This window comes from Ambystoma mexicanum, chromosome 11 (assembly GCF_040938575.1).
Source record: "Ambystoma mexicanum isolate Mex_15411 chromosome 11, UKY_AmexF1_1, whole genome shotgun sequence".
In the NCBI taxonomy this organism is placed as follows: domain Eukaryota; kingdom Metazoa; phylum Chordata; class Amphibia; order Caudata; family Ambystomatidae; genus Ambystoma; species Ambystoma mexicanum.
In genome coordinates, this window is record NC_090934.1 from 67,530,536 (window position 1) to 67,557,136 (window position 26,601).

Sequence of the window (26,601 nt, forward strand, 5' to 3'; positions counted from 1 at the left end):
CCCTCGTAGCTCAGGTCCTCTCTTGGATCATTTCTTGGAGACAGGACCACTTTCAGATTGGCGAAGTAGAGCAATAGCAATTCTTCTCTTCCAGCAGGGCTTCAAGGTCAAGCCTCAGTTTCAACTCCAGTTTCTCTTCAGCTTCTGAACGATTTCTAGCAGTGAGAGGCCCCCAGATATACGAGTTGATCTCCCATTCATTCTGCTGGGTCACACTCAGGCAACCAATCACTCAGAAGGGCATTCAGCAGTCAGTCAGCCAATCAGGCGCACAGTGCATTCAGGTCATTCTTCTCCATCCAGACACTCATAACACAGAATGTAGATTCGGACAAGTACGACGGCATTCTACACTACACACTGCATTCGTACCGGTTTTGGGCAGGGCTGTCTCAGTCATTGTGTCACACACCAGATACCAGACATCCACCATAAGAAGTGTATATTCGTCACACACTCCATTCACCCAGGTCCTACCCACAGGCGTACCGACAACATACGGTCATTGGGAAGGCTAATGCCAGTCTAGTCAACACTTCCCCACACTACAATATATGGAAATTCCACCCAATGGCCATTCAGGGGGAAGGGACAGAGTCAGGGCTTCCCGGGACTTTGGGAATATCAACATAACAGGCGATGGAAGGCAAGAGGCCACGGGAGCCATGTTGTTTCCATCAGTAATCTACCGATTCCAATGACAGGGCCTGGACATCCCAAAAGGGAGGACGCTCAGGGCATCTGCCAATTCAGCACAGAGCTGCCACCAGCCCGTACCCTGCTCTGTGGGCCACCCACGGGTGCCCAAAAACATACAATAGGGGCACAGGGTTGTACCCCCATCCCTGGGTGCCATAAGGGTATCCCATGGGTCTGTACACCAAACCAAAAGAGAGAGCTGCACCGCCAGGAGTCCCACATGAACTCCTGCGTGGAAAACATGACGAAACACATGATAAAAAGCAGTAAAGGACAAGGATACGGAGGCCCTGTCCCTCTGATGCATTTCCAGCATCACTACGTGCCTTTGGTTGCCGTGGTTGCAACAATGATAACATAAGACTCTTTTGAAGTGCAGAGTGGGCGTAATTGTAATTGATTATTTATAACATGCTTAATACCCAGAGGTTTCTAAGCACGGACACGGGGATCGAACCTGTGTTGCTCTGCGTCATCTTGCTTCCTAGACAAGCGCATTGCCCCTGAGCTATCCTCCCGAGAAAATATGTGCAACGTGCGATCGGCTAAAACGCGTAATGTACGATTGAAGAGGACTGGCCCTTCAAGGAAAGAATGGGAGTGTCTGGGCATGGGAATCAGAGAACGCTGCCGCCACAATGCGTGTTTCTTTGTTATTTTGCCACATTTTAGATTTTGTTTCTCCTTATTCTGATGACAAATATTCCAGGTCTAGCATTATGTTTACCTCAGACAGGAGAACCAACTGTGAGGTGGAAGGACTGGAAAGAGGACTTCTTAAAATATGTACTTGCAGTTGATGTTTCCAGCTATGACATTAAGAGAAAAGATGCCGTCTCATATCATTGCTTGTGGCATGCTGGGCAGGACATATGTACAAGGTTGCCTGACCTCGTGCAGCCACCTGATGCATTGTTTTGGAATAGTTTTAAAAGTAGTATTTCTTTGCCAGACAATCATTTCAAGGTGAAGGAAAACAGCATTTTAGCCAGGCCTAATTTTGAAAAACGAGAACAAAAGCAGGGGCGGGGGGAGTGAGGGGTTTGTGGCTGTGTTGAAGGGTCTTGCTATTAAGTGTCAGTTTGGGTACAGTCAAGAGTAGCACCTTAGGGATCAGCTCATGATCAAGTGTGCCAATAACCCTGTACGTGAGGAGTTGTGGAAGGAGAAATAACACATTTTTTGATCGGGCTATAGAAATTGCTAAGCAAGTTGTGCATGTGGCTTTTTGTATAACATTTCTCAACAAGGAAGAGGTTAGAAGCTCAGCAGAGAGTAACTATGTGGTTAGTGGGAAGAGCTCGACCAATGTCGGTCAAGGGTTTGAAACAGACACTGATTGAAGAATTAAAGATAAAGGAAAGGCAGTGGTATGAGGAGAGATAGTTGGGACCAACGAGGACAGAAGTCTGATCGCAAACTCAAGAAATGTTTTAGGTGTGGGAGTCTAGAACATTTTGCCATTCATAAATACTGCACTGCTGAATGTGGAGAGTTCAGATTGTGCAGCAGGATTGGCCATCTGGCTAACTCTTACCGATTATGCTCCAGTCAAGCCGGGAATGTGAATGAGAATAATTACAAAAAACGGACTGATGCCTTAGCATTTCTCTTAGAGACACTTGACAAAGAACTCTCTAAAAATGGTGTCTAAGAACTCTGCTTCACTGAAAAATAGTTTCTCTTAGGAAACTGTGATTAATCACTTTTATTTTCTTTCTATTTCTTTTGTTTTGGTTTTGTTCCTTTTTGCTGTTTTATGTGTTTTTGATGATGTGATATAATCAACATTTAAAGGTTTGTGTAAACCAATAAATAAAATAAATAAAAAGAAATTTCAAAAAATGAGAATGATTATTATGAGGACGATGTCGAGGCTGGCACTCATGAAGGGATGGGACTCATACAAGGAGTCAACGCAGTCGTGGTTGGTAGGATAACACACAATATAAGAAGAGACCCCTCGATTGAGATTGACAGGGGTGAAATAGTTATGCTAATTGACCGTGCAGCAGACTATAGGCTTATTAGGAGGGATGCATGGGAGTCCAGGAAAGGGTGTTGTGTGCGGACGGATGTCATTATCAAGGCTAATGCATACAGAGCAATCCCTTTTGAAATAATAGGCGAGATGCATTTCAAGGTGGGGTTTCAAGGAAGAAGTACAATGAGCAGAGTGTGTGTGATGAATGTTGGTCGAAACTTGATATCTTGGGGTTGTCAGGCAGATTTGGGTGTGAGGTTTGATCCCAATGCTAAGGAGCATGTGCACACAGGAAATGTGTTAGTCACCTGGCACATATTGGAATTGCTTATGGCTTACACTTCAAAGCAGACATACATTGTATGAATTTTGAATGCAATTGTTCGAAAATCACTGGTAGAAGATACCCCATTTCCAACCATTATTGTAAAACAGATTCTAGGAGGAGAACTCTCGACGCCCACTGAGATAGGTGGAGCTCCAACCTGGAAACTATTGTGTCGCTCCAGTGAAAACGTACACTACCTGCCATTGCTCCACATGCCTCATTTATAACAAGAGAACACATCTTGCATAAAACCCCACAATGTCAGCGGTGAGCTCCATGTGCTCTGCGCTGGGTCTGGTTTCAATTTCCTGCAAGATTTGCTGAGAGAAATGCAAGAAAACAACCCTCTGCCTTGGAGGCGCCATGAGCCGGAGTCCCTGCCTCAATAATTCAGAGACCGTGCAATGGCAACTTTATTTTATAGTCTTCATAAACCATTTCATTAAAATATACTGCCTTTCATTTGGCGCTGGACTAATATTTGGAGAGAGTAGCTCGCTCAGCGATTTCGTGGCCCATTAGTGGTACTTTTGGCAGAGTGCGAGACCCTCGGTAGCTGCGGGCTCTGCCCTTCTGGTGAACTTGTTTCTCTGACTCGGAAGGGAACTTTTAATGGTGGCACCATTATTGAAATTAGGCGCCTTTGAACAATAGTCACTGCAGTCAATTGAGAGAGAAATCCCATAAAACGTGCTACTCAATAAATAAGAATCAATATCAACATTTTCAAATGGTTATTTATAACACACAGAGGTTTCTAAGTCCGGACTGGGGATCGAACCTGTGTTGCTCTGCGTCATCTTGCTTCCAGGGTGAGCGCACTGTCCACGAGTTAGCCTCCTGTATTGTAACTGTACAGCATAATATGTGGCAATGCATTTCCTCAAAGGAGAGTCTGCTGATACAAACAATCAGCAAATAATGAAAGAGTTTCAAAAACATCTTACAAGATGTCCCAATTCATGTGATCCTGTCTTCATGGAATATATACCTTTCAGTTATACCTGTGACATCACAAGCAAATGACGCCATACTGCTTCTGCAAAATCCCCACCAATGGTCTCTGCCAACTCGTTTGGAAACAGGAGGTCAGGACTCGAAAACACCCCGTCTGGGGAGCTGAAAAATGAAATGAGAGCCAAGCCCATTGTGCTCATAGCAATTCCCTTACATCTAACTATGTATGCTATTTTATGTTATGTTATTTTGCATTTATATAGCGCCTTATATACCATTGGGATGGTCTGAAGGCGCTGGGAGGTTGAACGCCCTTGGGTCCAGAAGTTCAGATCAGTAGAGAGAGTAGAGAGAGTCAAAGGTGCGTGTGAGCACCGGGTATGTGTGCAGCTGGTGCGATATTCGTGTAATAGCTGCTTCTTAGCGGTAGGTGTGGTGGTTGAGAGATCAGGAGTATGTGTTTGTTCTGGCAGGATTTATCCAGACCGAATGTGGCTGCGTTAGGCCTGAGAAGAACGCCTGGCTGGGGGGTGTGTAACCAGCAGTGTTTACTTTGAATGATGGGGAGTGTGCGGCGGATGTTGGTATGAGAACAGTTATAGCGAATGGTGTCATAGTATCTCTGTGTTCTAGTTGAGTGGTGGTGTAAAGAAGAGAGTAAGCGTGGTGGTGTGATATGATGGGTTATATGCTCTTTCAAACATTCCCTGCATTCCAAACCATACTATATACGTCACACAATTCTATGCGTTCCAGTCTGTTCCATGCATTCTTATCCACTCCATGCACCCCAGACTGCTGAACACACTCCGGTCCGCTCGATGTACTCATGCACTCCAGTCCACCCTGCATGCTCCAGTCTGCCCCACGTACTCCAATCTGCCCCACGCATGCACTCTTGTCTGCCCCACGCATGCACTCCTGTCTGCCCCGTGCATGTATTCCTGTCTGCCCCATGCATGCACTCCTGTCAGCCTGATGCATGCACTCCTGTCAGCCTCATGCATGCACTCCTGTCCACCACACGCACTCCTGTCCGCCACACGCACTCCTGTCTGTCACACGCACTCCTGTCTGCCACACGCACTTCTGTCCACTACTTGTACTTCTGTGCGCCACACGCACTCAAATCCACTCTCCCGATCCGTTTCATGTATTCCAAGTTGTTTTATGCACTCCATCTACATATTTCACCCATCCCATTCCGTGTATTCTAAGTTGTTTTATGCACTCTGTCCACATATTTCGCCCATAACATCTTCATACTTCATCCTTTCCATCCACCTATTTCACACGTTTCATCCACGTACGCCACCTATTTCATCCACATACGGCACCTGATCCATCCACCTACGGCACCCGATCAATCCACCTACAGCACCCGATCCATCCATATATGGCACCCGTTCTAACCACATATGTCAGCCGTTCCCTCAACGTACTTGACCTGTTCCATCCACGTCCGGCACCGTTCCATCCACGTACGGGACCCGTTCCATCCATGTACGGCACCCGTTCCATCCATATATGTGATCAACTCCATTCACATATATAATTTGTTCTATCCATGTAGAATCCATCTACATACTTCACTCGTTCCCTCCGCTCTATGCATTCAGCAGCTCTACGTACTCATCCATTCTACGCACTCATCTGTACTGCATGTAATCTGCACTCGTTTGTTCTACGTACTCATCTGCTCTACGCAACTTGTCGGCTCTACGCAACATGTCTGCTCCACTCTAGGCACTCGTTCGCTCCACTCTAGGCACTCGTTCGCTCTCAGCACTCGTTCGCTCTAGGCACTCGTTCGCTCTAGACACTCATCCGCTTTATGCCCTCACACGGACTATGCATTCACCTGTTTTGCTCATTCACCCACTCTATGCACTCATCCACTCTACGCACTCATCCCCTCTGCGCACTCATCCCCTCTACGCACTCATCCCCTCTGCACACTCATCTCCTCTGCACACTCAGCCCCTCTGCGCACCCAGCCCCTCTGCGCACTCAACCCCTCTGTGCACTCAACCCCTGTGCGCACTCAACCCCTCTGCGCATTCAACCCCTCTGTGCACTAAATCCCTCTGCGTACTCAACCCCTCTGCACACTCATCCCCTCTGCGCACTCATCCCCTCTACGCACTCATCACCTCTATGCACTCATCCCCTCTACGTAACCCTCTTTTCATATGCACTCATTCGCTCATATGCACTCATCTGCTCTATATACTTGCCGGCTCTATCCACTAGTCTGTTCTAAGCAGTCATCCACTCTACACATTCTTCCGCTCAGCTCATCCATCCCGCTCTGTTCATCCATCCCTCCCCGCACTCATCCGTTCTACGCACTGATCAGCTGTGCATACATTCCGCACTCATCCATTCTACATACTTATCCGTTCTACCCACTCATCTGGTCTATGTAACTCATCCGCAGTAGGCATTTGTCCGCTTTATGCCCTCATCTACACCTTCACCTGCTCTACGCATTCACCTACCCAATGCAGTCACCTGCTCCCTGCACTCACCCGCTCCCCGCACTCACCAGATCCTCGCGCTCACCAGCTCCCCGCACTCATCCGCTCTCCACATGCATCCGCTCTCGACACTCATCTGCTCTCCACACTCATCTGCTCTCGAAACTCATCCGCTCTCCACACTCATCCTCTCTCCACACTCATCCACACTCCACACTCATCCGCTCTCCACATCCATCCGCTCTCCACACTCATCCGCTCTCCACACTCATCCGCTCCCCACACTCATCCGCTCCCCACACTCATCCACTCCCCGCACTCATCCGCTCCCCGCACTCATCCGCTTCCCGCACTCATCTGCTCTATGCGCTCGTGCTTTCCACGCATTCAACAGCAATATGCACTCATCAGCCCTATAAATGTCATTCCCTAATAAGCAGTAATCCTGTTCTATTTATTCATTGCTCTCTACACTCATCTGTTCTATACACTCATCCGCTCTACCTCATACGCTCTATACCTTCATCCGCTCTATACCTTCATCCGCTCTGTACACTCATCCACTCTGTAAACTCATCCGTTCTGAACACTCATCTGCCCTGTACACTCATCCGCTCTATACACTCATCCGTTCTATACACTCAACCGCTCTACACACTCAACCGCTCTACACACTCAACCGCTCTATGCAGTCATCCGCTCTATACGCTCATCCACTCTATACACTCATCTGCTCTATATACTCGGCAGGTCTGCGCATTCATCTGCTCCAGCGATCTACACACTCTCCGCACTTCCGTACTCATCCGCTATCCTCACTCATCCGCTCTACATACTCATCCGCTCTACATACTCATCTATTCTACACACTCATCCGGTTTATGCTCATCCGTTATGCACATTCATCTATTCTATGCACTCCTGCGTTCTACTCCCTTCTCTGTATTTACACACTCATCCGCTCTACACACTTGTCTGCTCTACACACCCAACCGCTATACACACTCATCCGCTCAACATGTTCATCCATTCTATACACTCGTCCGATCTACATACTCATTCAATTTACATACTCATTCGATCTATATAGTCATCCGTTCTTCCACTCATGCATTCTTCCACTCAGCGCATTCATCCGTTCCACATGCTTTATCCATTCTAACTATTTCATCAACACCATTCACTTTGTTCACTCCTCTTGCATTATATCTATTTCAGGAGTTTAAATCTCATTACTGTTTTCGCATGATTTATTCTTATTATCCACTTCACTGCTTTGATCTACTTTATTTGTTTAATTCTGTTTGTCCTTATAATTTATATTAGGGGTTATTAGCTGTCAATTTCTCGCTTCAGGTGGTTTGATGGATTGGTGCCATTGAGTTGCTGTTAGTCTGTTTGGGTTAGTTTGGTACGGGTTGGTTTTAGGGGAAGAGCCAGGTTTTCAGCAGTTTTCAGAAAGACGTTAAATCCTCAGTTAGGCGGATGTGGGGTGGGAGTGAGTTCCACAGTGTGGGGGCCAAGGCTGAGAATGATGATCCGCCTAACCTGACTGAGTTTGTTTTAGGTATGACTAGTAGGCTGGCTGAGCTTGATCTTAGGGTGCGTGGGGGGTGATATGGTTTTAGCTTGTCTTGAAGATATCGAGGCCCGGTTTTATGCAGTGTTCGATGGGAGATGCATAAGGTTTTGAAAGTCACCCTTCGGGTTACTGGAAGCCAGTGCAGCATCTTAAGGGCTGGGGAGATGTGGTCTCTTGGGCCGGGCGCAAGTAGCATTTTGAGCCCAAACATATGTTTCCAATATGACAATCTAAGATCGCGGTTACTTTTAGGCAAAACTACTTAACTGAACAGAAAGAAGCACAAACCCTCCAAGTTCCAATTGTCTCCTTCCACTTTCTCGTAAGTTTATTTTGATATGACAGGTTATTTATAACACGCTTAATACCCAGAGTTTTCTGAGCACGGACCGGTATCGAACCTGTGTTGCTCCACGTCATCTTGTTTCCAAGGTGAGCATTTTGCCCCTGAACTATCGTCCTGAGACCAAAAAACACAACTGCACCAAATTGTCCACCTTGGAATTATAACCTTCTAAAGAAAATAATTTAAGTGGTTACTGTAGTTCTTATTAACATATTTTGCTCAGTAATACAAGTGCAAAACGTTTAATATGATTGAACTATTCACCGACAGGGATCTTTAAAAATGAATGGTGTAACGCTTTACAAATATCCTGTTGATGACCTTAGTTCTATTAAATCATGTCTGTAACAGAGCATGAGTCACTCAAAAGGCACGTCCGTGTGACAAAGGGTTGAACCCAGGTTAAACATAATGATATGTAGCTGCTTTGAGTGCCAAGACAAAGTTTAATTTAGAATACTAGCAACTCATTGGGTAACAATGCTGCTGGACCTATACATGTGTTAGAGTAAGCACAACAAGTCATCATTAACAAAAAGAAAAAAAGAAAATAATAAATGCAGTGGCCCTCTGGTCCCTTACAAGGGTACTCAGAATCCCAGGAGCCACACCCTTGCTAAGCCATTTCACATGCTCTCCTCCTACCCAGACAATGTGTCTGCAGTGCTCAGTGAATGTTATGTTATGTTAATAGGATTTTATAACCGCCAAATCACTAGCACAGTCATTTAAATAACATAGGGTTATCCGTGGACCGCCGTACTATGCTCCATCGGTGGTGTCCAGACCGATGTCTGCCGTAGTATAGAAAATTAGCGGGGAGAAGAAAAGGGGATGGGAAAGCAGGAAATAAATGCTAAAAGCAAAGGGTGGTATAGCCTCAGCAGGTGAGCAATGTTTTATGATAGCTTGGGTGCATGTCAGCCTTGCAAGGTCGACGATAGTTCTGCAAAAGAGGGGAGAATATCGAAGGGTTTTGTGAGAGTAAGGTTATGTTTCCAAAGCAGAATAGGAGAATTGCAATGTAGTGTACAGTGTAAAGTTGTGTCTGTGTGTAAGTGTGTCAAGGATGTGCTGGGGCAATTTGGATGATCAGTGACTTATTTCCTTGGCATCTCTATGTGTTGTACCCCAGCCTTAACTTCAGAATGTTATCTCTGGGACTACCAGGACTGGCCCAAGAGTGGCCCAGTCAAAACTAGACTGTGTATAAAGGTGAATGCTGTTGGTAACGGAAGGAATAAAGTGGTCAAACTATTTGATATAATTTAAAAAAGCCTGGCACCTTGTTGTCAAAATGTTTCCTATGTCTCGTTGTGCTATATTTTAATGTAGTCCACAGTGAGACGGCGTGGCACTTCTCTTGGGACTTTGCTATTAAAGATTAGAAATATGCCTTTACAGTGAGAAAATATACCATGAGGTTCATATTCAGATGGAATTCAGTAGAACATGTGAAAGGCATAGGTGGATGAGTGACGAACAGTGGCCAGATTATCTAAAACTAGCTGGGGTACCGGGCGTTGCCTGTGCCCTGATCGAGTGGTGTCTCATGTGCCCTAGAGGATGTTGCTCTTGTCCTCTGGTCAGCAAGTCGTGCTGCTGTTTGTTGTTGTGTTTCAGAAGCTCTTGATATTGATTTTGGCTTTGCGCCTAATGGAGCTTTTCCAAGTAATGTGTGTTTCTTGTGTGGCATGATTCAGTCACTCTATCACATGGAGAATATCATCATAGAATTCTTGCTGGATTAGAACTATGACTTCATATGAGGAAGGTCCTTGTGTCATCAATGTACCTTTGAGTTTCTCTAAAATGGCAAATAAGGCGTGTTCCACATATAACGTCATTGCACTTGTGGACTTCTCAGTCACAAATGCAACAGCAGCCAAATATTGTTTGCATGGAAAATGTCCTCTCATTACTGGATCTAATATCCCACTGTAATACACCAAAGGTTTATACCCTAGTATTTTACTTTTTGTGAGTACTGCTGTCATTACTGATCCACTGGTGTGTGAAAACAAATAACATTCTTCACTATATTTGGGAATTTCTAAAACTGGAGGTCTACAAATTGTTCTTTTTAATTCCTCAAATCCTTCCTCCATTCCTTCAGCCCATTCTATCTTTTCCTTCCCAACATGCGCTTTCTTAAGTGCTTGAACAATTAGTTTTGTGTACGTACTGTAGTTAAACACCCAGGCTCTGCAGTAATTGCATAAGCCTACAAATTGCTGCATTTGCTTCACTGCATTTGGCTTTGGTGTTTTCATGATAGTCTCAGATCTTTCAGATGTTACTTTCTTCCCTTCATGTGACATTAACTGGCCTACGTACAACACCTCTTCCTGACAATAATTAATCTATTTTGTTTCCCTTGTTTGCCAAAACAGTCATTAACTGAACAGAGCCGTGAGCCGTGCCTACATTTATCCTCTGTTTCACTACAGATTCATATTTCATCAACATACTGAATTACCGCACTTTTGAGTACAATATTGCATAAATCCATCTGTAAGACCCTATTCACAATTGATGGGGACTCACAGTACCACTGAGGCGAACGAGTATGTTTTAGTCTTTTTTTTGTCTGAACATAAAGGAAGTTAGATCTTGGGAGTATTTGTGCAATGGGATTGAGAAAAACGCAATTTTCAAATCGATCATTGTGAAGTACGTAGCTTCAACTGGGATGCTACACAATCTTGTAGCAGGATTTAGAACTAAGGTAAACTCTGCTTCTACAATCTGACTAAGATGGTGCAAATCCTGGAAAATCTCCACAACCCTCATTTTTTAATCGGACACACCGCAGTATTGCATGAGGATTCCAATGGCACTAGGATTCTCTGTTTCACCAATGTTGAAATAGTCTCAAGTATGCCTTCATCAGCTTCTCAAGACATGGGGCACTATTTTGCTTGGGGCAAAATTGTTACTGGCTTGAGTTATTTTATAACCTCCCATATTCCTTTTAAAAATCCAACATCATATGGGCCCGTAGTCCAAAGGATACATGCCACCTTTTCTATGTCTTCATGAAAGGAGGCTGGTCTTTGCCGCATCTGTGCCATTCGCTGTGGGATTTCCCATTTCTCAATCTTTATCCAGTATGTAATGCTTATAAAAACACTACCTCATCATCTAGTCATTCATCTCTGAACATATCTTCATCTGTGATTTCAGTTAATCTGCATCCCTCCTCAAAAGCTATAACTGTTTTCCATGCTCTGCCTTCGTCATCTACTCCATCAAGCATTGCCATTCCCCTCCTACTATAGCTGCTTCCAGTTCTATAGTAATAGTCTGCCCTTCTTCCTCATCCATAGGTACTTGTGGTCCAAATAAAAATGTGTCAGTTATCCTCACAAATTTCCCTACTAATCGAGGTAGTCATGTTAGTAAAATGTTCCCCCCATACATGAAGATTTCTGGATCTACCAGAACTTCTTGTAGGGCCACTTGTCCTGTAAACGCAAGTATAAACTTTCCTGTTTTCAAACAGTGTATTCCTTGATCAGTGAATGAAAAAGTCATGTATGTTTCTTCATCAAATCTCTATCCAGAATGTTAACTGGCGTCCAGAATGTCAACAGGCTTTTGTCGCAAAGATAACAAGGGGACAGACATGTCACATTCCACTATAAAAACAGCTAATTTAATAATAAAATGAACAAAATTAATAGCTCCAGAGAACCCTTCAGCATTCATGGCAATACCTGAGATTGGGTATTTTCCCTCCCTTATATCAGAGCGAGTTGCCCCAGTGTCAACAAGAAAATAAAATGATTTGCGTCTTATCGTCACATTGACCATCGGTGCCTCTTGGGGGTCTGGTGTTACTGATAGTACTGAACACATCAACTCACCCTGTGCGCTGTCCTATTGAAGGTCCAAATTCATCCCATATCCAATAAAAGGGTGTCCTCCTACCACAGTGGCACTCCCTATCCTAGTTGCTAGTGTTTGACCTATGTTCTCATTCTGTTGTGTCTGCATAGGTGCTTGTTGCGATTGCTGTTGCAGTGGGTGCATTTGTGCTGGCCCCTGCTGCTGTGCCTGCTGTTCTTGCGGCACCTGTGTCCGATAGGATGTGTGATCCTAGGCAATGCCATCTTGAGTTTGTGTGCTGTAAGGCGGTGGCTAACCTCTCCCCCTCGTGAATGTTGTCCATTCTGTTGCAAGTTTCCTCGGCTTCTACATACACGTGCAGAATGCCCCACTATCCCACAATTCTAACACACTGGGTGGATCTTTGGTAAATCTACCATTATATGCTCCCTTTTATGTCCCCTATGGCCAACCTATTTCCCCCTGTTATTTTCTCTAATTTGTCTATCCATTTTCCAGCCCCCGAAGTCATACTAGGTAACTTGCATTTTTTTATTATTCTTAGCCATCAGATGCCATGGAATATATTGCGGTCTTTCTCCCCCCTTCTCTAGCAATGGGAACTGTGTGAACCCCATCCCATAACTGGACCCCATTTTCTGTTTATTTAATGCAGGGGTAATTGTCTCTATTTGTCTTCATGCTGGTAACAACCTTAACCTACCCACAAAAGGTAGAAATTCTCCTCTCATACTACACAATCATCTTTGTGGAAGTTTGGGATATGGTATTGGATCTGGTGTCCTTTCCTTAGGAGTATCCAGATCTGACCATCTTACCTCTTTATCCAGACTTTGACTTCCCAAGGGGACAAATTCACCTTCATCTTCTATCTGATGACCTGACTCAATTTCTACATCTGACATTGCTAGACCCCAACTGTTGTGACTATCATCCTCTTCCCTATCTAAATGCAATCTACTTAAAGACAATGCTCTGTGTTCATGACTGAACATGTTTTGCTACTCATCCCGTGGTTTTGGTATCAGGGATTATCTGACGCTCCCATACTCGCTGATCTGCCTTATTTGCTGATGTATTTTATCGATCCTCTCTCCAATACTCTCTGCATCATATCTTTCTTCTTCTTGTGCTACTTTAGGTATTTTGTTAGCCACTTCTCTCATTGGGAACATTTCTCTTATTGTTTCCAATTGCCCCTGTATTTCGGCGCTCTGTTTTATTCATTCTTTACCAACGAGTCTGGCATCAAAATCTCGATGCCTTCTATTTTGTTGTATTCCTTTTTTCACTTCCCTTCGCTCTCTCACCTCCCTTCTTACCATTTCATCTCTTCATTCTTCTTCTCTTATTCTCCGTAATATTTGTTTTGTCACTCGTTATGCCTCTTCTTCCTCTCTCTTCCTTTCTTTCCTACCTCTTTCTTCTATTTCTTTCTTCTGACTTGCATCTTCATTTGTTCCTCTGGCCACTTTTCATCTTTTTCTTGTTCTTCTCTATATATCTTTTCTTCTCATTCCATGTTTTTCCTACCTTGCTCATCCTCCCTTAATCCCTTTTTTCATTCCCTATTATTCTGTTTTTGCTCAATTTTTGTCTTCCTTTTTCATCTAACTTGAGTAATATCTGTCCTGCTTTTCATTCGTTTTGTACAAGCGTTACCTCAACGGCCCTATCCTTCTTTCCTCTATATCTCTCAATTTCCTTGTCTATATATGTTGATATATTCGATTTCTCACCTTGTTCATCTTTATTTCATATGAACTTACCCGCTTCTTCCTTATTGTTGCTCTCTTCCGGACTGTCATCATTACTATAAGCCGGGTGTGCATATCGGATTACTGCAACCCGCAAGTGCATTTAATTCTTTTAAAGGATAAAATCCTGTTTCTTCTGCACATACATTCTTAGTTTCAGGCAGAGTAAGAGGAGCAGAGGGCTCAATGCCCTCCCCTTTATGCTGAGTAAGCATCCATTCTTCCTGTAGCGCCTCTCTTTCTCCTCTTGATACATTTTCCAGAGTTCTAAAGCTGCCAGTCTTTTCTCTAATTTATTACCAATGCACGCAGCATTCACATATGTGGTCATGTCTAAGTAATACAACCTTTGACAATGATCCCCCTTATCAGCTGTGCCCTTTACCTATTTTGCACTGTACTGTTTGAGCTTGGGCGCATGTCGTGGTAATGTTTTACAAAGGTGCATAAGAGGAGTGTCCTCAATAATGATGAGTCACAATGAACTATTGCTACTTACCTATATTGTTATCTTGCCATATTTAAAAATCTCTACTGATGTCAAAGTTTATTGCTCAAATCCTTTAATCTGAACACAATAAACATGAGCAAGCACCATCAATCGCCACTCAATCCTCTTTTTTCTCAACATCCCATCTGTCTTCTGACTGGCGCCAATTGTTTACTACACTTAACACAAACAACTTAAATTCCAAATTTCACAATTCATCACTTTTCAGAACTCAAATAATAAACACAATAATAACACAGTGTCCATTTAAAACAAATGCTGTGATCACCTTCCCATTTCCTTTTTAATATTTTCAGTAAGAGGTATTCTCTCTACACCTTCAATTATATTACCCCATAGAGAGTTTAAGAAATCACCTTCCTTGGTCCTGACTGTGTGTATTATCGCTCTTATTAACGCTCTTATTATCCCGACTGGAATTTGAGACGTCTTCTTCTATCTCCCTTCAAATAGGATTACCTAGGAGTTCCTTTATCCACACAAAATTCCTGTCACCCAACTTATTTTCTTAAAATATCACAATCCCTCCCCTTTTTATTATCATTTCTCTTAGTCTAATTACATCTGTTTAATCAACTGAAGGCCTCTGGTATTGACTCCTCCTCCAATCCGACCACTTTGCCTTCTGCCCTGGGAATGACGGTGGAAACGAAGCAGGGATTACTGCAAAGAGGGACCTGCCCCCCGTCTCGGTTTTTCATGCAAGTTTATTTCTATTGGCCACAGGAAACACGTAATTCCAACTAATGGCAGAGGATGTCTGATCATCTGAAACTCTGAAGTCAAAGTAGTTTAGATTGAAAATATCTGCACTGCTACAACATGAGCATATGGCCCTTGGAACATGCATGTGTTACTGGATGGGATTACAGCAGAATCATTCTGACTCCAAATAACCGGACAAACTCAAGAAGATGGCAAGTTGCTGTATTAGTAATTATCTAAAACAGGGAATTTACAACGAACTTCAACTGACGTATGCGTATTCTCAGCGATTTCCATATGAAATAAAATGATTTACTTCTTTATGCGACAGAATGACGTCATGCTATGTGGCAATAGTTGGGAACCTGTCTATGGTTGGGATGGGTTAAGGGACACATCTAGATATACAAACATATATGAGCTAGGTTTGTTATTGATTGTCCGATATCGGGTGGACAATTTATGCCTACCTCTTCATACATAATCTGTTTGACCTCCACTTCTCAGTTCTTGACTTCAGGCCAGGCAGCCTCCCGACACAAGTCCAAAAACCTGCTATTTTACCGCAACACAACATTTTATTTTATTTTCATGATTCTTTGGCTTATTTATTTCATGATACCAATGTCCAGTTGCTGTACAATGGTGACTCTGCCTGCATTCTATTCACTACTTGTAGCTAGCCTATACGCTGACTTGTTCTATCCTGCATTTTAGCACCTGTACATTCATTAAATGTCTGATTTCTGCAGCAATTTCTACTGTGTAATTTTCTTCTTTTACACGTTTAAAGTTCACTTGATTCTTTACTTTGTCATTTCTCCTCTAGGATTCATACATTGTCTTCATTCAGTATTTCAGACTTTGTGCACACTTCCTTATGACGTCATCGGTCCATTTTCTTAGCTCTTTCTCTTATTCCTCCAGGAATCTCTTCTTGCAGGCTGTCATAAACTCGAGGGTACATTCGATATGGTTGTCCCAATGGATACCGTCTTCCAAATACTCACGGCGGTATTGGTACAATTGCTGGTGTTAGACAGGGCATGGTCTCATGTCTCCAATTCAGGGGAGGTAGGGCTGTAGGATCTCCTGCGGATGTGTACGTCTGCTCCTCTACAGCCGCATTATGAGTTTGGTGATATCCATGCAGTAAATCTGCCCAGATACCACCAAATGGTATTACTGTTACCGCCATTTACCTCGTCCGTTGGTATTACCACTGGATTACAAGTGGTGGTAGGCGGTATTAGTCCCCATTTATTTCAGTCCATTCGACTCAATGGGGGATATCCACAGAATTGGGCAGAAAGTTGGCAGATTTACCTCCAGCTCGTAGCTGGAGGTGAATCCTCAAACCTTTCACCAAACTTATAGTTGGGCAGTTCAATAATGGGGCAATATAGAGTAATACCATATTGTATTACAAACATGTTTTTGTAATAGAACACTACTATATACAAACTAAAATATAATATTTACAAGCAGAATTCCTCCAAAAGTACAACAAAAAATTACACAGACATTTTAAAAATAATAAAATAAAATTAACCTTTAATTCAAAATTAATTAATACACAAACATGTCAACAACATATATTACATTAAAGTATCAATGTATAAATGACACATAATAATTGCAAATATATAATTTAGTAAACAATAAACATAACATAAAAACACGACTCAATGTATTAAACAATACAAAATGTACACACTAACAAAAGCACCACAAATGCAATACACATTTAAAACATACATGAAAACAGTTTAACATTTTTGTTAAACACAACAATTAATGCAGCACATTACATTACTTTCACCATAAACATTTAATAGAAAAAGCAAAACATTGCAAATCCATATCAGTGCAAGTTAAGGTTACCATGATATTTGATTTATATATATTTTGTAATTCATTAATAACGTGTATTATGTTGCAACTTTAATGTAATCACTTATAATATTTGTAGACATTAAGCTTCAAGTGTGTGCAGGTTTAACCTTAACTATTTAGTATTTGTTTTCAAATTGCACATGTATATAATATAGTGTGGTGGTCACCTTACTATAATTAGGTTGCATTTCAAAAACCTGAAAAATGAATTGCTAATAACATTTGACTCGTATTATGGATTTGGCTGATATTTTGAAAACGAAAATGGAAATGATCTGTTAAAAATAAAGAAGGTAATAAGAAAACAAAAAAAACACAGTATGTGCCTAGTCCATTCATTTTCCCAGAGGAAAAAGCCAAATTTTTGCTTGAGTGCACAGCAGAAAATGCTGGATGGAATTGGATCAGTTATGAAACAACTTGGGCATGAAGCATTGAATATATTTCCTGAGGTGTCTGGGGTAATTGTGTCCCATAGTTTTTAAAATATTTGCCTGAGAAGGGGGTGTCCTTTTTTTCCCAAAATTATAGTGATATCTCCCAAGGTGCTTTGAAGCAGAAAGGCTGAAAGTCATTTCAGAAATGAAAAAGCAGCCATTTCCCCCAAAATGCAATTGCTAATAACTCTTGACATGCTGCATGGATTTTGATGACATTTTCGAAAAAGAAGTTTGTCAGCTCCCCTGCCCCCAACTGAAAATTTTGGGAACAGAATGTTATAAAACGAAAACGTTATTAAGCAAACAAAACACCACAGTTTCACAGTTTTCACCTCGTTCATTTTCTCATAGAGATAAAGTGTTGTTTTTATTGTTTAACAGCCGTCACGTGAATATATCGCTGTGCAGCTTTGGACTAAATAAGAAACAAAGGGGCACAAATTAGTGACTTACATCTTAACTGGAACATATTTGACATTGAATAGGATGCCCATGCTCCTTTAAACCTCCTTTAAACCTTTGTATCACCCTTGGTGCTTTTTACATCAAAGAGGCTGAGAGAGGCTAATAAAACTTGACTTGTTGGATGGATTTGCATGACATTCTCCAAACAAAGGTTGGGTCAAGAGCCCCACTAGGCTGGATATGTTGGGAACAATTTGTTAGAAAATCAAAAAGTTATTAAAAAAGTAATTAACACGCTGGTTTCAGCATACTTGCGTTCATTTTCCCATAGAGAAAAAACACATTGTTTTAACAGTCGATAGCATGAAAACCGCTTGGCAGATTTGTACCAAATAAAAAACTATTTGGACATAACGCATTGACTTAATTTCCTTGACTGGTTTGGGGTAAATCCATCAACTAATTATTAAAATATTCAAAAGAAATAGGAGTGCCACCTGCTCCTTAAAACCGTTATATCGGTTGTAGTGATTTGCAGCAGAGAGGCTACTAACTTTCGACGCAACGGATGGATTTTGATGACATTTTTTAAATCAAAGGTTTGTCAAGGACCCACCAAACTGGACATTTTGGGAACAATTTGTTAAAAAATGAAAAAGGTATTAGGAAAAGTTAAAAACACTGTTTTCAGCTTAGGCACATTCATTTTCCCATAGAGAAATAGTGACATTTTTGATCAGCCATGGCGCAAACAAATACTCGGCATATTTAGACCAAATAAGAAACTATTTGGGCCCAAAGCATTGTCTCCATTTCCGCAATTGGTTTGGGGTAAATCGATCCAGTAGTTTTTATAGTATTCGACAGAGACATGAAGGTGACCCATGCTCCTTATATATATCAATTTTAGTGCTTTACAGCAGGCAGGCTGTGTGGCTTTTCAGAAATGAAAAACTGCCTTTTTGTTTTTTGCTTAATGCAAGTGATACCGCGAGAAGCCACAAATGAAAGAACTCAAAATGCTGTTTGGCCTAAGTAAAAGGATGACACAACCTTACAGAGTATAATAACATTCTCAAGTTCAGAAAGAGATGCAAAACTCTTCTGTTTATGTAGTCGCTCCTATGGGAACACTGATTGTTTTAAACCCCAGTGCTTAGATAGCCTAGTTTTAGGCACTATATAAATAACAATAGAAACAGCAACAAGAATCACACCAGGCTAGAGGTTGGGAGTGGGAAAGAAGACACCATGGGAAATTGAGGATTTGGGGTATGTTCAGAAGCCAGCAATGCATAGAAAATGTTTGCTTTATCAGCGGAAGACTGTGTGAATCTCCCAAGATTACAGCAGCAATGCCGCAAGATGCGCTCAGAAGAAAATGTGCGTCACACAAACGATGAGTGATAAGGGTTAATGGGAAAGGGTTAGGCAGGGGAAAAGTAAATGAGTGAACTGAGGCAAACTGGAAAAATGAAGGGGGACACATGTTGAGTGCCTGTGAGTATGTGAAAGACCTTTTTATTCCGAGCAATTTTTCCCGTTATCACAGGAATCGTCAAACCGCAACTCTACCACCAGAATTGATGTTATTGGAAATTATTATTGTGAAATTATCATGGATATAAGGTGTTAGCCAAAAAAAAAGGTTTAACATCTGTAGTGCCTACATCTACTGGGCAGGGGGCAATGGGTATTTGGTAATAAAGTAATGGTTTGACAAGCCAGAGGCCATGGCTAGAGGGCCCAAAGATGGATATTGGTGCAGCACGCACATAACTAGTGAGACCTCAAGAAAGTGTGCAATATGAAATTCAGTGATAAACCATTTCTCAACCATTTGTTAAGCGGGCGTTAAGGTAATCAAATATAATGCAACAAAGCCCCAGAAATTCAGCACTCACATTTCGATGAAGTCCACCTCGTAGAACAAAAATGCACCACACAAATCAAAAAGTGATAGGGGGCAATGGCCATGAAAGGCCATGGAGGAAAAAAGCAATTAAGGGGATTGGCGGACCATGGAAAGAGGAGGGGTATACTTGGCGAGTGCCAGTAAAGAGAGTGAAGATTTGGGGATTTTCGAGCGTAATGGGGGGAATACCAGGGGAATCCCACTGGTATGAGTAGTTTAATGCTGCTGTATGAGTAGTTCATGCTCTGAATTTGGTCTCTAGACCTGCGTCAACTCCCCAATTTCACATGGTGCCCCCCCACCTCTAGCCTAATGCCTTTGCATAGTTCTTCCAATTTCAATTGGCTTATTTTTTTACTTTTTGTTTTCGGCTAGCCTCGGTTATTCCTGTAATAAGACCAGATTAGGAAGGAAAGTGTGTCACACGAAACAGCAAGTGTTGGAAGGGCCCTGGAGAGGGCTACGGAGGGAAAGATGAGTTCAGGACAGTGTGGGGAGCATGCGAAGAGGGGGAGTCACTTGGTTAGTGCCTGTGAGGGGCAGGAAACGTTGTTGTTTTTGCGCTATTTTTATAGGTAACTGCGGTTATCTGTATTACATCGCAACCCTAACTGTGGGTAAGGAGCAAACTGTTTTTAAGTGAGTAAAAAAAAATGAATTAATAACAAAAAGTTTGTTTGGTTGTGGAAAGAGGCTCCACCCAAAGGCCATGGTGAGTGGGCAGGAAGCATTTTAAAATATAAAGGCTAGCTCGTGACCCTGGCTTGTGGGCCCAAAAGGGATTTAATAGCCATAGGGGAATGAAAAAGAAACATATTGGGGGAAGATGTACGTGGTCATGGCCGAAGGCCGAACCCTGGTAGTTGTAAAATATACAGTGGGCAAGGCTGAAGGCCGTGCTCACTGGACAGGGCTGATGACCCTGGATAGAGGCCTAAAAAACAGGTATCCCTAGTGGGATGACAAAAGAAAATGCCAGAAAATGTACAGGGACAGGGCTGAAAGCCATGGCTAGTCGCCCGGTAGTGTTTTAAAATATAGAGTGTGCATGGCCAGTCACGACTCCACACATCTGCTGAATTTCAAGAGTTGTGTTGCGATAAATCTAGTCAATTTAACTACACTTCTACAAAAAAATGTCAGTGAATTTTAAGGTTTGTTTTTTAACAGAGCTTATATAATTATGTTAAGTGAAAAAACTTCAGTTGAGGGACAGATAAGGTGATCATACTTTACGCAACAAAACACTTGAAATTCAGTAGTTGTGGGAAGTGATGATCATCTTAACTCGCCGGCCCCCCAGTGATGAACCCTAAGATCTATTGCCATGTTATTCATATAGTGCTTACACCTAAGTGCGTTACATAGAAAACCTATTAATACAATATCGCCCAACCAGAGTTGTTACTCATTTATCAACCTCGAATAGATTGAAATGTTGAGTTGTCCTTCTCTGTATTCAAACCTGCGACCTGCAGATCACTCGCAGAATGCCCCAGCAAGCGCTCACCCCACTGAGCTATCTTGCCGGCCTCTAATTGTGTTTGCCATTGTGAATGCCATCTGTGATGTATGCGCTCAGGGGCTTTGTGATTGGGTGGGTAGCCGAGTTAAGATGATCAATACTTCCAACATCCTCTGAATTTCAAAGGTTTTCTTGCATTAAATATGATCACCTTAACTGTCCCTTAACTAAAGTGTTTTCAATGAATTTCAAGGGTTTTGTTATAGTATAGTTTATTCAAGAGCCAATAGCCATGGCCTTTGGCCCAGTGCATGTACATGTTCAACCTATAGGTTTCCTTGGGGTCCACTAGCCATGGTCTTCGGCATTGGCCATGCCCACTTTATATTTGAATACGCTAGTTTTCTTTCAAGCCCCCTCACCAAGGCCTTCGGCCATGCCCGCTGCACGTGTTGCACCCATAGGTTTCTTTGTGGCACACTGGCCAGGGCCCCTGGCACAAAGACCCATTACCCCCTGCCTGTTAGATGTGATTACAACATATGTCCTCCCATTATTTACTTTTCTCAGTTTCCATTTTCCCCGATAATCCCTGCATGTAGCTCCATTTTGAAGAGTGTATATAAAGACATTATAGTGACCTTATTAATTCAGTGTATTGTCAGCTATAAATATGTCACTATAACAAAACATCTGATGGTGTTAATTTTTGCTGTATAAAAATAGATGTAGTTGAATGCAAGGCTACATTGTTAAGCCATTATTTACTTGCATCTTCATGCAGTCTGATGCTATAAACATTTCCAGCATTAAATATCATCACACATTAGCAGTGGGGGTGGGGGACTAGGAACTCAGGCTTGCACTGGCGGAATAAGTCCACATTCCTTACCAGCTTTCTGCACCACTCTGCTGCCTCTCCCCTCCCTGTCTCCATCACCCTCACATCTCTATTACCTCTGACTCCATTCCCCCCAACCCTTTTCTGACTCTTTCGCATACTTACCCACCACACGCCACCCCGTTCTCCACCCGCACTGACAGGCGTCCATTAATCACTGTCATCAACATAGAAACGAAATGTGCATCTCTTTCTTTGTTGCATGGCGGCCATCTTGTATTTTTTTTTTTTGTTTTTTTTTTTAAAGGAATCAGGCACTGTGGGAAATTGCCGAATTGTTTTTCAAGTATGTTTCTATTAGCACTTGGTGGTTATAGCGTTAATCAAAACTGTGGAGGCCAGGCGTGGCTCTAACCCCGCGCACCGGCACTTGCTTTGCCATGGCTCGGGTAGCATGATGTTACTGAGTAAGCCTGCCCACCACAGCAGTAATTAACGCCACAATCGCACAGGATTCTGTGCGCCGATCTCTGGCATGATTGAGGGCATGTGGAGTCCATTGTTGGCAGAGAGGCGGGGGAAGGGAGAGGATCAAGTGCCCAATATAGGGGGAGACAGGTCTCCTTTGTGCACTGTGTTAAGTCCCCGTCCCAGGGGATCTCAAATGCACAATTTCAAAAGATCACTGTCAAGTGGCCCTGCACTGTGGTACATGCTGGTTCTGTTACCATGGTAACACTGACATTGTACCCACTCCTCTTCTCTAAGTGTGATTGAGCAATTGCTCGTGGTAGGTGAACATGTGACTTGTTGATCACTGCGTGACTATGGTAGGTTATTGTGCATCGTTGGTGTTGTCGGTTTCACTAATTCCCTTGTACCTAGGCCTCTCTGGCCACCCTCCACCACCACTGGGGATTGAGTCCCTCTTCTCCTGGTGGGGCTGATTTATGAAGAGCATGCATCATTCCTTGAGGGCACTCAGATACAGCTGGGAAAATCCCAGTGACACTTGGGATAAGCTGCCACCTCCAGTGGGTTTATTTAGGCAGTGGGAACACCACACCTGGTGCTGTGACTGCGTGAGTGTGAAAGGTATCAGGCCCTTCAGTGCTGTATTGCCACAGCACATTCTCGCCTGGCCCACGTTTTTGTCTTAGCATATTTACAAATAAAGAGGTGTTTGTTGCAATTAGAATATTTTTTTCACGAAGCCTTAAAAACAATCATTCTGTACAGAAATAAGGAAGACCTTCAACCACAGTCTTTTTTTTTTTTTTTTAAATTAAGTTAACCCTTATTTCTCCATGTAATTTGCCATCGGGTTTACAAAGTTTATAAGATGGAGACCTCTTTGTGTTTTTACTCATGGTCTAAGAAGGGAAGGTGGTTGTATGTGTGTCCTTACCGAACAACTGAGAGTGTGTGTCATTACTAAGGGTCTCAATGTGATGAGTGTGTGTAGTTCTTTTTTCAATATCTGATACAACTTGAGGGTGTTCTTCCTTAGTGAAGGCCAGAGAGAGTGGCAAGGGTGTGTCCTTACTAGTGGTGCCAGAGTGATGAGTGTGTCGAACCTTTATCAATATCTCATAGATTTTGAGTGCCCAACCTTAATGAAGGCCTGAGAAAGTGGTGAGAGTGTGCCCTTACCCTGGTTTTGGGAGTGAAAAAACGTGTGTATCCTTCACACATTGCTGATAGAACTTGCGTGTGTGTGTGTGTGTGTGGTCCTTACTCAAGGTTTGTGTGTGATGAGCGTGTATGTGCTTCATCACCAGCTGATAGAAGCCAAGCGTGTGTGTCCCCTTACTCAAGATCTGAGCGTGATATGTATGTGATAGATACTAAGTGTGTGCATCTCTGCACAAGATGAGATTGATGCATGTGTGTCCTTACTCGAGGTCTGAAAGTGACGATTGTCATCATATATCCATCCTTTGATGTGTGCATCCTTACTCAAAGACAGAGAGTGGTGTGTGTGTGTACTTATAACAGGTCTAAGATGAAGGAGTGTGTCAATCCTTTGTCAATATTTGCTAGAACTTCAGTGTGTGTGTCCTTTCTCAAGGTCAGAGAGTGATACGCATGTTTATCCTTCATCAATAGTTGTCAGAACTTGAGTGCTTGTGTACTTACTCAAGGTTTAAGAGTGATAAGTGTGTGTGTATGCTTCATCAGTGTGTGATATATCTTGAGTGTGTGCTCCCTACTAAAGGTGAGATTGAAGAGTGTGTGTCCTTTCTCCAGGTCTGAGATTGATGAGTGTCTACATCATGTATCCATCTCTGATACAACTTGGGTTTGTGCATCCTTTCTCAAAGACAGAGAGTGGAATGTGTGTGTATGTGTATCTGTGTACTTAGAGCAGGTCTAAGTGTAATTAGTGTGTTCATTCTTTTTGGATAGCTTACAGAACTTGTGTGAGTGTGTCCTTACTCAACAGCTGGTAGATCTTGAGATTGTGTGCATCCCTACTCAAAGTGAGTATGAAGAGTGTGTGTCCTTACTAAAAGTCTAAGTGATGAGTGTCTAATTCAGTTATCCATAACTGAAAGAACTTAAATGCAAAGAGTGTTGAGTCTGGTACTTACTACAGGTCTCAGAGTGATGAAAGTGTCCGATCTTCAACATCTCATAGAACCTGAATGTGTGTGCCCTTACTCATGTTCTGAAATTGTGGTGAGTGTATGTGTCCTTTTTCACAACTGATAGACCTTGAGTGTGTTAATCCTTACTCCACATCTGAGAGGGATGGGTGTGCATGTGTCTTTACATGAGTGAAGTGACTTAGCTTCGGGAAGCAACAGCACACTTTACAATCATAGGGGGAAGAACACAAAGAGGAAAGCAGAGAACAAAGGAGTGAGGGGGTAACAGGGAAGTGTGGACAACTGATAGCATGGGGAGAAACAGGAGGGAGCAGATGACCAAGTCTCAGGTAAGGTGTTGCGTGCATGGTGTGTGGACCTATGTGTTAAGGAAGAGACATTCCTTGAATAGGTGATGTGATGTGCTGTCTAAGCTCCAGTGAAGGGTTGCCATGCAATCCCAACGCATGACTGTTAGTCCATTGGGATAGAGAAACATTCTGTCATCACCCTTGCTAAAAGAAACAGTGCTTCAACCACTGTACCCTTAGAGAAATTCTCAGCCTCTCACACCCATACAACTCACTGCCTGTACCACTCATTTTGGACACTAGTCTTAAATCCCATCAAACACTATTTTATTATTATTATTAGAGTGCAGATACATAGTCAACCTTGGCGATGCCTTCGGGAGCCATATACACAGGTATGGTATATGCCACACATGTATTGTGCCTAACGCTTACTCCATCGCCCACCTCGAATGTCACATTCTTTGGACGCCTGTTTTCATTGCGTTATATCTCTCATACAAAAAGTACATACCTTTGTCGTCAACTGAAACAAAGACTACACGTCTCAGGCACCTACTTGGTCTTTGTCATTTCAACTTTATCTATCTTGATTCTCTTTAAGTAGTCGTCACTGACACCAACACAATTTAAATGCTCAGAATTACCGCACCATTATAACAAATTGCAATTCATATCGAGAGCGTCCTTTTCAGTTAGGATGAGCATTGCAGAAAGATTGACAATTGTCAGGCTCTCATATCTGAATGCTGCTAATGAGGAAATAATATAGAAAATTACAGCAAGACTTTTCATACTAACTTACTGTGATGAATGAACTTCCTGGGCACCAGTGGTCCAGGGATGAATATCAGCATCTAAACCATAAATCAGCCCCCCACCTGTAGTACACCAGAAGGGATCTGAACAGTTTGGAATACAAGTGAATCATAAGACCTCCTTGTCCAATTTTGGTAAAGAGGACGGAGCAGCAGGCTTATCACTGCAAGGTCGTTGATCGTTGGTTAGTTGCAACACAGCGAAAATACAATTATTACCCAATGGTAAAAGGGACTTGGTTGTATAAAAATATCTACTTTATTATTACTACAACAGACAGTTCTAACACACTACAATAAGAACTGAACCGTGGGGCACTTTTAAATGAGGTTGTGTGTCGTTAGATGGATGGGGATGCAGAATAACTCTTACACCAGCACTAAGACTGACTCAGGAAGTTGGCAAAGGTAATCTGTTTCATTATCAATTGTCTAAAACAGAGAGTGCAACACACATCAATGGATGTCTCACAGCATAATCTCAACGCATCAAATAAAAAATATCAATTTTATAGTAAAAACTTGTCATACGTAACGTCAAACTATGTGGCAATCTAAGAAAACTTATTTAGGATTGTGGTTGGCCTTGCAAAGTATCACTGCTCCTGAGAATAGAAGGAATTGCTAGCACGTTCTCATCTTCAAGTATTGGGGCTGCTTGCCCGTGTTTTATTTCCATCTACCACATGTAACAGGAGACAGTGTTGTAAATCCTTCT